The sequence below is a fragment of the Maylandia zebra genome, linkage group LG7 (assembly GCF_041146795.1).
Source record: "Maylandia zebra isolate NMK-2024a linkage group LG7, Mzebra_GT3a, whole genome shotgun sequence".
Lineage (NCBI taxonomy): Eukaryota > Metazoa > Chordata > Actinopteri > Cichliformes > Cichlidae > Maylandia > Maylandia zebra.
The window spans coordinates 4,138,894-4,152,938 of NC_135173.1; positions in this window are offsets into that span (position 1 = coordinate 4,138,894).

Here is a 14,045-nt window from a genome sequence, read left to right on the forward strand (position 1 = left end):
TGGCTCTCCCAGGCTTACACTGTAAATGGAGGTTATCTCAGCTGTGCATCTGTCTTACTTTCCTGTGTGTGTTAAAGCTTTGAAACAGAGATGCTTTAATCTAGCCGGGTGTTTAGCACATTCAGAAAAAGAGGACATTATGGGTATAATTAGAGTGATGCAAATGGTATCTGGTATGCTTCCAGCATTTTAACAATATTGTACTGATGAAAGTTTGAAACTCATTGTGCAGGGTTTTATTAAAGAAAACAACAGCACACAATTTCACAAGCTCAATTACTCACTTGCTTTAAGGTATGCGATTTTATACAGGAAATTTGGATATTTTAATAATACTCAGATACTTTCTTTTTAAGGCATATGTGTGATTCCTTCTTATGTCAGGTAGCCCTGCTGCATTATTCCGCTCTTCTTGCTCTCGACACCAGGATTATCATAAAAGAGGAACGTCTGTCAAGCCTGCATTGATTTGCACACAAGTTCGCCCAATCAATCTCAAAGTTGTGATTAAAAGGCATGAGCTGCTTCTATTTTTCTACAGAAATCTTTTGGAAAAAAGAGAGGCCTTTCAATTTCATAGCCTCCAGAACACTCAAGTATTCATTGCGCTCTACTTTTTGCTTTCAACCTCTCTGCGGGAGGCAGGACTCATGACATCTATGTATGCCGCTCCTATTCACAATGCTATTCAGCCTTCCGATATGTGCTGCAAGTGATCCCTCAATACCATCAAATCGCTCTTATTGGCCTGCACGGTTATGGGCAGCACAGTGCAGAGCCACAGCGCAATCTGACAGTTCTGTTCTCATGAGAAGTCCCCGTCAGCAGCGCTTTGTGCAAGAAAAGGACCAATCTTTTATAATATTGCAAAGTTTTTATGCTATTCTCAAAAACGCTTAGGAATAAAACTTAAAAGCCAACAAATTTGCGATAGATGGGGTATTTTTTATTGATTTCTTGCAAACAGACACTAGTGTTTGTCTGTGCACTTGCTTTGTCTGTGTATTCATGTGGCTATGTTCACGGGTGCATAATGCATGGCCATGTTGAGAAGAATGATTGCTTTATTCCTGCCTTGTAGGTGCAATGGGGGCCAGGGCAGTGTCTTTGGGCAGCTGTATGGATGGCTTGAGGAGGTCTCCATCATTCATAAAGCGCACTCCTACATGTAGAATTGATCTAGCAAAGAAACAGGGTGGCAATAGCAGTTCATCAGTCTTCCCCAACCACAAATCACTCGGAGGTGTCCCCCCAAGGGAGAGGTGACACCATTGTCAGCGCAGCAGTCCCCTCGGACAACAAAAGGGGCAGGGCAGGGACACTTGCTCATACAGCGACCCCGAAGTGTCCAGTGAAATGCGAATACCCTTTGTGTAAATATAGTGTATCCATAGGAAAGGTTAAAAAACAACAACTTTAATATAAAAACGTGAGTGAAATGACTGAGGGTGGAGCTAAATTAAGATGTAAAAGTAAACAGCCGTGTGACTCCTTCTGTTTTCTTTTCTCACTGTCGCTACAGGAACAGGAAAAGAGGCACAAGTGCTATATGAACTAATTTTTCAACATTCTGATTAATCTCGAAAACACACCTATGCACCACGTGCTGAAGTCAAACAGGTTTTATAAAGGATGCATAATTAAAGCTACCTTTACTCATAGTGTTTAATATATGCACCTCTTCCTATTAATAAGCCAGGTCATTAATTTGTATAAATCAGCTATGTACGGCACAGAGTAATTTCCACTCCTGTAAAGAAAATTGGTGAGATGAAGCTCTTGCCTTTGGCCTTGGGTTGCGCATTACACTCATCTTACATTAGGGCACCTCCTCCTCCTCCTGCTGCTCCTCCTCATACCGTTTGGACTTTGTCATTGATCTTCATTCTAAAATAATCTCTTATCATTTCTCATTGTAAGCCTGCAGAAAAACCTTTTCCAGATCCCAATTCATTAGCTTCACACTGAAAATAGAAAAGCTCAGGAAAAGGTGGACATGTGATGATGGCTCAAAGTAAGCACTTTTTGTAATATATCCCATGAACCACCTTAAACACTCTTGATCTTGCTTTAAACCTTTGATGGAGAGATTTTTTTTTTACATTCTTGAGGCATGGATGACTTAATAAAGAAACTTTAATGTTGTCATTCTCTTTTCCCTTGTTATTAAGCCATTTAGTTTGGTTTTCCCTTCATGTCCTCATTAATAAACATTAACATTCACAAACTGAATGGGTCAGGCATTGAAAAGGTCTCCTTAACATTTCTTTGTGCTTCGCTCCAGACAGCCGACAACCAACTCTCTCTCAGTCATTGTCCAGACGGGAAAAGTGAAGCATATGGGAGACAAAAGTAGGATTTATATTTTGGGGGAAATTATTAGGAAAAATTGTTAATTTGATAGGGTTCATCCTTTAGGGGTGGTAGACGACTCCACACCATTTCAATTAGTGCACTTCTGATTGTAAAGGCAGAACTCTGGTGATTGATCAAGTCTCTCCCTCTCTCTCCCTTCTCTTCTTCCCGTGCTTCATTGCCCAAAAGACCCTTTTAAAATATTCAGGTAGATTATGAATTGTTACACCCCTATCTATTTATATCTCCTTTATTGACAGTATTACATTTATATGAAGTCAAGGTGAGGGATTTAATTTAGGACTCTTGCTGAACAGCTCAGAACATTTAGAAAAAGACTGATTAAAGGAAAATGATGTATATGATTAACACTTTTCAGAGAAAAAAAGTATAACACAGTTGTAACTCTAATATGGATTTGCTGGGATTTTTCTCTGCTTGAAGTACTCTGAACAAATTCAGAAATATTTCAATAAGTTTTAGGAGCTATGGTCTCACTGAGTGACTAATAATTGTGGTGTTACCTTGTTATGGAAATTCAAAGCTATGTCTGGCACATCGCTCCTCTGATGTCACGTCAGTCTGCTTAGAGCTGTCAGCATGTGTTTGAGAGAGGGCTGATTTCTCTCTTTCCTGTTCCTTCTCAGGCGGGGAACATAAAAGGGAGGATGTTTATGATGGACGGGCAGCTTTTTAAAGAGAAGCATCACAGGGTGTTGGATGGGAGGGATCCGAATCAGGACGTCTGTGATGTGACGAGACAGACAGGAACATCCTTCTCCTCGTGTCGAGATGTCAAGCAGGGGGAGTCTTAGCAGAGTAGACAGTATCATCACTCTCCAGAGTGAAGCAAGAATTCACAGGGGAGAAGAGAAGTGGAGGGACAGCGGTGCAGATTGGGCACCGTTGGCCTGACTTTTGTGTCAGCTTGGGTTTTTCCCTCCTTGCTTACCTTGCTCACTTAAAGCGTTGGAGATGCAGGTTTGCATCGACTTTGTTGTGTTAATCACATGATATGTTTTATTTAAAAAATCCATTAAAAGAAGCTGTAAAAATAAGAAAAATTGTTCACAGCCATTCTACTGGAAGCGTGCTCAATCTCTAATAATCCTATCAAGCCAAAATTGGCTGCACTTCATCTTGAGGGTGCTCAAGTTAAATAGGGCCAAGTTCATAAAGTGTCTTTCTTTCTTTCTTTCTTTCTTTCTTTCTTTCTTTCTTTCTTTCTTTCTTTCTTTCTTTCTTTCTTTCTTTCTTTCTTCCTTCCTTCCATGAAGTCCTTTGAAAGTTAAACAGTTAAAGTCAAAGTGATATCATGGATTTTATGTATGTAAGATGGTGTGAAGTTATACACTGGTTTGTGAATGTGTCATTTTTAAGACCAGGGTTTGTCATTTTGGCCATCATAGCTTGGTGTTTTAAAAACAGCAGCGACAAACGAGGTACGGCTCTGAAACTCAGCGTGGCCACACAGCAAAGACTTTTAAATTGAAAGGGAGCCATAATTTAAAGAAGCCTTATTGTCAGGTTTTACTATAACTTCTAAAGTCATTTGCATTTTGTGTTGAAGGTGACTTGAAACTAGTGAGTGACAACATATGCTCATCAATGTTTACTGAACCCTTTATCTAATCAGCAGTTTGATCTTCTTCTTTGTAGACTTTATAACTGCAACCAGTGGAGTGCCCCCTGCTGTCCACTCCAATTAATGAAGATTTAAAATGCTTTCATTGGCTAAACTTGACCTGCAAGCTGCATTCATAGTTTACACACAGTCTGTCAGGGACACTCTCTGAAAGAGGGAAGAAAGACCTCTGACATTACTCTCATGTCTGTTTGCAAAACATAAGCTATAGCCAGTGAATAGTTAGCATTAGCTTAGTATAATATAAAATATGAATAAAAGTGACAAAACCACTGACTATTATCTGTGAAAACTCACAAAATAACACAATATATGGCTTTTCAAATCTTAGCGAAGATTATTTGATAGTAAAATGAAGAGATATACCTTTAGTGACACCATTACATAACCACTACACCCAGTGAGGACTTAAGGGCGTGACTATATTCAAAAGACAGACAGACAAACCCATTCCAGTCTTTATGTTCATCCTCTTTTCTAAAATGATGTTCTCACACAGCTGGCTTCTCACTGACATTTAAACACAAACATGTTTTCTCTCAGATTACATTTGTTTGTGATGTGTCACAAATTTGTAATCAACATGTACCGTGTCATCGCTTTGCTATTCGTTTTCCTGCACGGCACATTAATTGAGAAGCATAAAAATGTGCTCATCTTTTTTTCCTACATGTGAATTTCTCCTCATGGGTTAGACTGCAAAAGGGCAGTTAGGCAGAACAAACGAACAGGGTCACTGGAAAAAGTCCAGAATTGCACAATGAGACTACCTTGAAGAGGATATCATTCCCATTTAAATCCATTAATCCATCCATTTTCTGTTGCTTATCTAGGTCCTAGTCACAGGAGCAGCAGTCTAGCAAAGGCACGACCTCCCTCTCTTTTCAGCCATCTCCTCCATCTCTCCTGGAGTGAACACCAAGGCTTTTGCAAGTCAGCTGAAAGATTCAATCTCTCCACATGTCCCGGGGCTTCCTCCAAGTAGGACATTCCCGAAACACCTCACCCAGGAGGTGACCAGGAGCCATCCTAGTTAAGAGGTACCCACTTCAGCTGGCTCCTTTCACTGTGGAGGAGTAGATGCTCTATATCTGAACCCCTCCTGTGTGAATGAGTTCTTCAGTATACAATACAAAACACTTTAGCAAGCTCTTGTTTTCTTTGGGTTTTTTTTTTTTTTTTGGTTTGTCTTTTTGTTTTTATGCTAGGAAAATGGAAAATAGGCACAGTGACTTTTTGAAACATGCAAACACAATGTATACAATATGTAAACCAAATAGAGTTTTTACATTTCTAACAAATGTTAATTATATTTGGTTGGACCACCTTTATTCTTCAACATGTACTGTGAACTCCTTTACACAAACTTTCTTGCAATTTCTTTTAACAGTCTTCAGGAAAAGTTCTCCGGGCGTCTTGAAGCAGATTCCATAGTTTTTCTTGGATGTTGGATGTGATTTGTTCTGTTCTCTGTCAAGTTGATCCCACACTGCTTCAATATTGCTGAGGTCCAGAATGTGTGGAAGACTGATTGCCTTCCAGCGTGTGTCTTGGTAAAAAGTTGTGTGTTTTGTGTAGACACAACACTGGTTAATCCCATTAGGTGCCTTTTTTGTGGCTGAATTATTCATAGGTCAGGGTTTAGTGGCCCAACAAAAAAAAAATCAATCCTCTGAAAATGGACGGGTATAAGGACTAAAAGAATTAGCTGAACTCCTTGGAAACAAAATATTAAAAAATGAGAGTCGGCCAACGACTTTTGTACAGTGCTTTATATCTAAAGGAGACTGAAGACACACTGCGTCTTATTTTTATCACTTGTATCAACAGTTTTATTCTTTTGGTTCTTTTGGTTTATAATCCTTACGAGACGGGGCCCTGGTAAACTTGGACCTTTGCTTTTGCAGTCTATATAGAGGTGTCAATTAAGATATTTTTTGACTTATCTTAATATTTTTATGCATGGTGTCAAAACATTTGGATTGCATTTCAAATTTTAAGCCAAAAATGTGACGTTTTCTAAACATAAGCTTTACTGTCTTAACCTAATCAAACAGTCTCTGAAATTCAAAAAACGTTACAAAACAAAGTGAAAGGCTAATGGTCCCACACTAGACTCAAAACCTATTTTCCTCGATGACAGTGAAATCTTATGTGCACTTTTGGTAGCAAAAAAATATGGTCTGTACAAGGTCTTAGTGAACGGGTAGGTCAACTATAGCTATAGCTTCAAGATTTATTACTATTGCAAAACAGGTGAGGTAGGTGAGTATGAGAAAGTAAAACCTCTTTGGAAAAACAATCTGTCCTCGTTTTATTCATCCCTTAGATGAAACAAACCAAAGTTAAGTATCAACAGTGACATGCTGTTAAAGTTTGCTAGCTCCCGTCCATGGATTCACGTCAAGCTTCTTCCTCTTAAATTAGAGTTAAAAGACATTTCACTCTTAGCAATAATCTGCATAAATTTACACCTTTTAAAAATATGAATGTGCTGTCTTTCTCCTCCTCTGCCTCTTATCCTGTTTGGTAATTAGCCTTTGACCCCCCTGGGCTCAAGCAGGCGTGAAGACTGAAGGACAGAGATAGTTTAAGCGATGGATTTGTCATAGAAATTTCTCATCAGTCTGAAATCTTGAGGGCAGAGCTCCCAATTTATTACATTACAGAGCACATCTTGCAGCACTATCACTTAGGAAGGAAGTGTCAAGCAGAATCTGGCTTTGATTGTCGTGCCAACTCCATTTGCCTGGGTTTTACACCGTGCCCCTTGACTTTGCCATGTGTGGAGAATCACTAGATGCTGGTGATGGGCAGTAATTCCCTTGCCTATATGAGTGAGTGATCAGAATTCATATTAGCATCTTTACACGCTGATGGCAGCCTGTCACTCCAGGTGCCAAGTGGTCTCCTTGGACTGCAGTCAGTCAGTCACAGGGAAGAAGCTGCTGCCTGTTTTTATCCTGCCGGAGAAAAAAAATACATGTGTAGATTCATTAATTCCATTTAAAGGACAGAAAAGATATTTACTTTAATAAATAAACCAGATTTTAGTGCAAGCTGCTTTTATGCCTCCAGTCCTGTGATATTTCTATATCCAGAATAACATCCTTATGTTTGTATGTGGGTATCTGCAGGATTCCTCCACACCAAAAGTGAACACATTTTCTGTTAGCAGCTCGTGATTCTGTTGTATTGGTTTCTCTTTCTGTAATTTCATGAGATTAATGACACTGTCACACACTTGTGAAGCGTCCTTAACTAAGATTCAGCAGCATAATGTCCACTCCATCTTTGTTTCATTTTTTTTCCCTCCTCCATTGAAATGGCATTCCAATCAGCTTTAAGCCATCTTGAATCCCTCCTTGTTCTGGCTACTGCACAATGATGGTGCCAGTGTTGGGAGAATGTTTTTGCCAAACAGATGGAAAAGCATCACTGTGTTGCACACACTCATACACACATACTTCTCTCTTGGTGATTTCATGGCCTGCACTGACATTCAGTCATTCATTACAAAGTGAATTAATATGCCAGAGTTGCAGTTTTCCCTTAAAAACAGATGTCTGCGGAACATCTAATTAAGCCACACACCAAATCATTGCAGCTCGGTCATCTCCAACCATTTTCCCTCTCATACGTGTACAGTAAAGCTGTACTGGATGTAGATGTTGTGGCTGTGACCTCAGTGCCCAGTAACCTAAATCACTATTTAAATTATTCACACAATAACGACACCGGGTCACTCTATTATGAACATTATTGCTGAGAAATAGGCTGAGCTGAGGTGAAGGATGAGTCTTATCTTTTGCTGTCAGTCGGAGCATTTGTCATGGTAACGGGTTCCTCAGACCTGTGTTCGGGGTTTTCATTGAGCTTTACATAGCAGATTTATCACAGATCACTGGCTGATGTCAACGTCCCAACATTGAGAGAGATGACCGTCCAAAGCCGTTTGGCTTTAGTACTTTAATTTAAGGCCTGTTGATGCAGTGTGGACAGCGATCTGTTTAGTGCAAGCATACAGTACGTGTAAATCGACCTGCACATATGGAGTAAAATCGCATGTCGTGCTTTTCTGGAGTAAGGATGCCGAATTCACTCAGCTGAGTGGCTTTGACATTAACATCTACATTTACTGATGCTCATGAAACTACACAGACAGAAAAAAACTTTCCGTTTGAGCCAAACAAGACAGAAGAACAGAAACTGTTTTCTCTGTCATTGCTCTTTTTTCCCTGTCAAGAAGCCAAACTCAATTTATGTCAAACAAGGTTTAAAGGACCTTGGGATTAAAGCCATAAACTGGCTGCTGTCAGACCTGAAGCCCTGCTAACAATTTAGTGCCAAACCAGCGTTGTTCAATATCATTTCATATTATATCATGTCACGACACAGTGACAGCTACACATCAGCCCAGTCACAGCTGGTTTGCCCTGAAGAACTCCTCCAATGTCGGCTCCAATCGAAGCTGACTCCACTTTGCTCTGATCTAAAATGGGAAATCTATCTGAAGTACTCTGCGGGGAGCGGCCACAGCTTTTGGTAACGAATGCTAACAGGTCGATCAGGTAATGAGAAGAGATATTTGAGGGGTGGGTGGGGTGGAATGGGGCTGGGGATCCTGTAATGGGCCTGCCAAAAGCCTTCACCGGCTCCATTATAACAGCTAGAGACAGTGCTAATGGAGTACTTGCCTATATACAGAAACAAAACAGCTACAGAGATATTTGCAGCACACAACTGGAATATTTCTTTTATATTCTCTCTGTGATGCCAATTCAGCTCAGTCCTATTTACGTGTGTCAAAGCCCACATGCGCTCTGGCGCAGATGCGATTCGTAAATGTCATTTTATGTTCACACCTGCAGTTTTAAATTGTTTGCTTGATCTATCGAACACACACACACACACACACACACACACACACACACACACACACACACACACACACACACACGGGATGCTTGAACCAAAAGCTTTGTGAAATTTCAACCACAGACAAACTGTCTTTACAAGAATGATGAAGCAGGCAAGATATTGAAAACAAAATCACATTACAGTTAAATATCTGCAATTGCATGACATTAAAAAAACAGGATTTCAAATTGAGAAAACAGTGAACAGTTCTTACATATTCTAAAAATAATATATAACATATAATGAACCAAGCCAACATACTAATTACATTAACTGGTAACAATAAGCACGATAAGCACAAACTTCATGTGCTAAAATTAAATTAATGAGATTTTGAAAATTCCTTGGACGGGTTTCATTTATCAGTAAATTTAATACAAAGTAAAGTTATTATAAAACAAATAAATGAATGTAATTTCTTCCAGGTACAGGAGACATAAATTGTTCTACTTGAGTTTTCCTGTTGATTAAGGCTTTTTCATTTGTTTTTGTTTCTTCGTGTAACCACAGATTTTTAAAAAAAATTTTTTTTAGTCCACAATTTACCTAAATTAAAATGTTATATGGAAATGAATGATCTCACACACATGCTGATTCATCTGCATGCAAGTTTCGATGAATTCCTTTCCACTGTTTGATTAATTTGTGTGCACAAGATAAATGCATACAGTGAGCCAACACCAGACCTGCCTTTCATGCCAAAGCCAGGAAGGAGACTACAGAGTGGGACTTGGCTCATCTTAATAAGACGTAGGCTCCCTTGAAAACATTATGTGATAAATTCTGGGCTCCCAGAAGTACTGCGATATGGTGGTTTGTCGTACATTGTATTCCATGGAATAACAGTTTGTGTACTCGGTGTAGTAAAATGTGGCCTTCAAATACACATTTTTTCTCTGTATCCACTGGCTGCCTCAGTACAAACTGGCTCATTGAGCATCTAAATCCCTGAAACGTTGGCACAGTTCTGTTTGCAACTTTAGGCATTTTCCAAGAAATGTGCTCTTAAATGCACACATTATTATTTTACATACCAACATATATACTGTTTATATTGATCACAATTAATAGTGTGGTTTGAATCATCTTAATTGTTCCTTTCTGTCATAGTTATGTGCGTGTTTATGTCACCTATTTCATCTCAGAAAATGCCTTTTCTTTCATTTCCACACAATTTGTTGTTTTGTCTATGGGCCTCTCACTGAATTGCACATTTGTTTGCAAAGATATAGACTAGAGACCCAAATCCAGGTTTGGCACTTTCCTTGTTCTGTACATCACCGTGTATATATGCTGCTATCTGAACGTCCCTTTAAGAACAACCTCTTGAGCAGAGAGTGATGGAAGAGATGTGAGACCGCAGGAGCAGAAGGACGATGGGACAATTTGTACAATTGGAGGAGAAGGCAGAGAAGGAGAGTGACAGAGGGAGGGTGAAACCTCCACGTGTTTGATGGTGATTGGAGACATCACTTACACAAACAATGAGGCGGAGGATGACAACATCTTCTGCATGACGAGTGTGTTTGTGAAGGCTGTCCTCACACAAGGAAATGGCACTTTGAATCATCCTCACGCCTCAGACATGTATGTACAATGACATGCACAAACACATCTGAAGTCACATGCACGCACAAAGAGATTTCACTTCACATTTTCCAGACTGATGTCATATAAAGTGTGTAACTGCAAGAGGTGGGAAGGAGACATAGGGTCACTTTGTAGGAGGGAGAGATACGCCTTGTTTGTCAGTCAATATGCAAGCACTCAAAGGTGAGAGATAAATGCTGCTCTTGGAAATACGGCCGCATCTGTAACCCAAGATCACTAGATTGTTTAAAAAGAGCTCTGCTCACTCTCCTCTTTCCATCATTGCTCACAGTTTGTCTTCCAAACATAAATGGCCTTGACAACTCACTGGTCTGTGGCCATTCCACAGCGCCATCCTTTTCCTTTTCCCCCTTTTGGGTAATCTGATTTTAAACTGTGGAAGTGGAGGCTCGCACATATTGAGTACTGGCATATCACTGAGCTAAGTAGACAGGCCAAAGTACTCTGCAAGTGGCTTTTGTCTTAGTAGCTGCATTACATATGGCTAACACTTTGAGAAAGGTAGAAGAAATAAAGAAAATCCAGCAAGCATAGTTCTCAGCAAAGTCTCCAGATAGAGGTTTGGAGCTGAGAAACTGCAATTCCCTTCCATCATCTAAAAATGATTTCCTTGAAATGTTTGAAAGTTTTCTTTGCCTTATTTTGAAGTAAACCACAAAAAGACCAAAAATCTATCATAATAAACTGAAAAAACACACAAGTTATGGTACAAAAATATGTTAGCTGTTCAAGTCGCTCAAAGGTCTCATATACAGCTTGTTGATCAAAAGGTCTAGACATAATGAGTTGGTATTAAAGTATTTCTCTATGAAATTAAATATTTCCAAAGTAATAGGCAGCAAGCAAACTCCATATTGTTGAGCAAATATCTTCTGTTATTATTCTGCTTTATCATAACATGTTTGTTTGCTTTAATCGTATATGTTTGGCATTAGCAAGCAACCCATCTGAATTCCAACTCACTTTAAACCAGTTCAAACAAACAAAAAAACAGAAGTCTCTGACAGAAAATAACTGTCATCAGTCTCACTTAAAAAAAGAAAGTGCTTCCTCTCTGAAGTCAAATCCAATTTTTGGGGCCCCATTTGCTGAAGAAAATGTTACCAAAATAAAAAAAAAAATGTGAAAAATGCCACAAATATATATTTTTGATTCATTTCAAATTGAATATGCAGCAGTTAGTGTTTGATTTAAAAATACATTAAAAACTGGGTATATATTTTCTTTTGTTCTCAAGAATTTTGCAAAAAATGATTAATTTGCCTGGATATTTAAATGAGATTCAGTCAAAAAAATAAGTTTAATGATAGAATGTGCTAACTATGCATTTACATAAAGTTTAAGTTCTTCTGCAGGTGGTAAAACCTTTGTTTGATCAGAATCTTCAATAAATCTCATAGACAGTGGCTTCTGTTCCCTTTACACGTAGCAATGAGACTGAACATAAATGAAACATTTACCTTACCTGCCTTCTATCTGCCTGTTAACACTGTCATATAACATGAATGCAATTTGTGCTATTCTGAAATCCCTTTCTTTAATCATTGATTGTTATTCTACTTGTATCAGTGCTATTATTTGTGATTAGTTGTTGCATGTAGATGAGGGGCTTTCAGATGCATGTGATTCCATAGACCTTTCCAGCTGCAGGTCAAAGTGCAGAACACCAGAGACACACACACTTGCACACACACTCAACAGCACCACTGGAGGTGATCATTTTTCAGTGCTCAGCGGAGCAGATGATGCAAACATGAGGCTTGAGCGCAATCCTTTAAGAAAGCCTATAGCACATTTTGTGATGCCTGGCGATATGGATTATGTTGTAGATTGGATGTTTCCCTAAGCAGATACCACAGAGCGCAGTTACAGCATGTTTCACACTAACTCGTGAGCACCCACGCTAGTGCCAACACGCGTGCTATAACAGGGCTCCTCCTCAGGTGTGGTCTTCCCAGTTACAGACCATCAGTTGTGCAATCCACCATATTCTACTGCCAGGCTAATAAATGACTTGTGTCAGAGGCGGTGTCAGTCTATTGCTTGCTCATTTTGAGCTTGCGTAGGGGTTGGAGAGGAGCTTTGCATTCTCTGCCGTTCTGCTCGGTGACTGGCAAAGTCCTGACTTTATTGATTTCTTTCTTCACTGCTCTTTGTCAAAATATCCAACTGCAGACCTTAAAGACCTCCGCCATTGCTCGACATCTGCAGCCACACACGGCTTCTCTTATAATGGTCGGCTCCGGCACTTTGTTTTTTGAAGGGGGAGGAAGGGATGATAGGCTGTGTGAGTGGAAGATGATTGGAGAACACAATCTAAAGCCTCTGCAGCTCTCTCTTTCTCTGTCTCCCTCCCTTTCTCTCTCACTGTTTTTCTCTGTATCTCTCTCGCACTCTCTCTCTATCTTCCCAGTCTGACACAGAGAAAATATTGTACACTGACTGGCTCCCATTGAATCCACGTTGTGATTCATCGCCCAATTTCAAACTGCCAAGCAGCTAAATTGCACCAGGTCTGCCAAAATTCATCCCAGGAACACGCAGGAGATGTGAAAAATTAAATGTCATCGTGGCACAGTGGAAAACTTTCACCTCTCATCGAGCAGAATATGCTCGCTTCATTCTGTACTGATGGATGATGGCCTGGGGCTATACTTAACCTACTTAGTAATGTCATGTACCGCAGAATGTGTTTACTTTTGAAAAATAGTGAGAAAACATAAACTCTATCAGAGCTTGACATCTGCGCATTCTTCCTCCAAATAAAGTGGCTTTTTATGTTGATGCAGGAATGAATTTTCCCCTTCATCAGACTTGTTTGCTGTATATCATGCACTAACACTGGATGTGTAAAATAATGTATGCCAGCTGAAAAGACGGATACCGTTTCTAAATAGTAGGAGCTATCTGTTAGGCTTTGGCGCTTACTGGTAGATCAAAAATGTTCTCACGTGGATCCACTTTAGCTACCAATTTGAAGTTCTATCAGGGAAAGTTCAGGCAGTCCAGACATTTTGAAGAGATAAAGGTACATTATTGAGCGTGAATTAGAGAGAGGGCGAGAGACAATGGGTTGAAAAGCAGAGAAAGGATAAGGTTGGGAGGCACGGAGAGGGTAGGAGGGCTGAGCGATGACTGGCTACTTTAGCAATTAAAATGTGGGGCAAAGACACAGAGGCTTGGTTTGACCGAGAGACTGCACCATTCATCATCCCAGCTGCCATAAAGCAGGAGTAGATGGAACCTTTGATTTGAGCTTCACAGGAACATAAATCAAAATCCAAACCATGGCCTGTCAGGGCCATCGCCAGAATAACCCATTTGAGAGAGGGAGAAAGAGGAAGAGAGGGGAGGTAAGGTTGGAGAGAGTAAAGGTAGTTACTTTTCTGGCTTTGCACTCCATCCCACACACACTCGCACACAAAGACACGTGCAGTTTACAGACACACACCTTTGTCCCTCCATATGTATTTGATGTTCAGACGCAGCTGCCTCACACCTCTCCGCAATATCG